Raw genomic sequence first — 1,207 nt, forward strand, 5'->3', positions numbered from 1 at the left:
TTACATGTATACATGCCTTTATGCCAATGTTTAATCCTAATAACAACACTAGAGGGATTAAACCCCATACCAGTCATTAGTATCCCCACCCTGTAGGTGAAGAATCAGGCATAGAGAGGCTAAGTAATGGTGTTAAGATCTAGTAAAATAAGACCGGGTCTTGTATTAATTTTTGCTCCAAAAGACACATCAGAGCTGATTGTCCGGGTAGGTCTTATTTTCGGGGAAACACGGTAGGTTTTAAGGGTACGACTCTAAATACATCATCTGTATGTCATATTGTGTTATGTTCATTTTTTAATTGATTTTCCTCAAATAATATTTAGAAAACACTAGGATTTATATAGTAGCCTTAGGGCCATGTACAGGTGTATTTTGCCCTCAGTAACATCTCTAAAAAAAAAAAAAATAGTTATCAATATACCAGGATCAAAAAACACTCTTATTTTGACGTCCAGTAGTTGTCATCTAACATAATTTCTCCAGTTGCTTTCAACTACCATTTACCCATTGTCTTACTTTAACCAGCATCTTCAAGTAAAGAATGCCCTAACCTACCCCTTCATTTGATCCTGACTTTATGAGACCTAACAGTGGTAAACAGTATCCTCCCACGTGACCACATTGAAGTTGAAGCACTCTCCATATGCCTTTGAGACATTTGTATTGTTTATTATTTCTGAAGACTCGGGTATTGTGTGCTGAGATGTCGGTGTAAATGTTTATGTGGGGCTTGGATTGCAGCCATTTGAGGGAGGAGTAAGCTCTGAATAACTTCTTTTAAAAAAATAGGGTCAAAGAATTAAAAGTCTCAAAAATACTCTGAACTTCATAAGCATATTCTAGAGCTTACCCCCTTTTATCCCTGGAAGTTTAGAGCAGCAAAATCATTTTCTTCAGAATAAATAAAAATATATAAGGGGTCAACGTCTATATTATTTTACTGTACCCCGTTTGCCTGAGTCCTATTCCTTTTTATTCTTTTCCATGAGATCCTGATGAATAGGTTTTGTGTCCAAAACATGTCCATCTCCAAATCAAGGTTAGTACTCATTATCTTTACACCACAAGACTAAATGTGATAGAAAAGAACAGATGGCGTGAAAATACTTGTGCTGTATATGTGGTAAATTTCACCTGATATCATAAACTCCTCCCTTTCTACAGGTGTGAACACTTTTTTTTTTCTTTTCAATTCCTCCTCTTT

The sequence above is a fragment of the Rhinolophus sinicus genome, linkage group LG05 (genome assembly GCF_036562045.2).
Source record: "Rhinolophus sinicus isolate RSC01 linkage group LG05, ASM3656204v1, whole genome shotgun sequence".
In the NCBI taxonomy this organism is placed as follows: domain Eukaryota; kingdom Metazoa; phylum Chordata; class Mammalia; order Chiroptera; family Rhinolophidae; genus Rhinolophus; species Rhinolophus sinicus.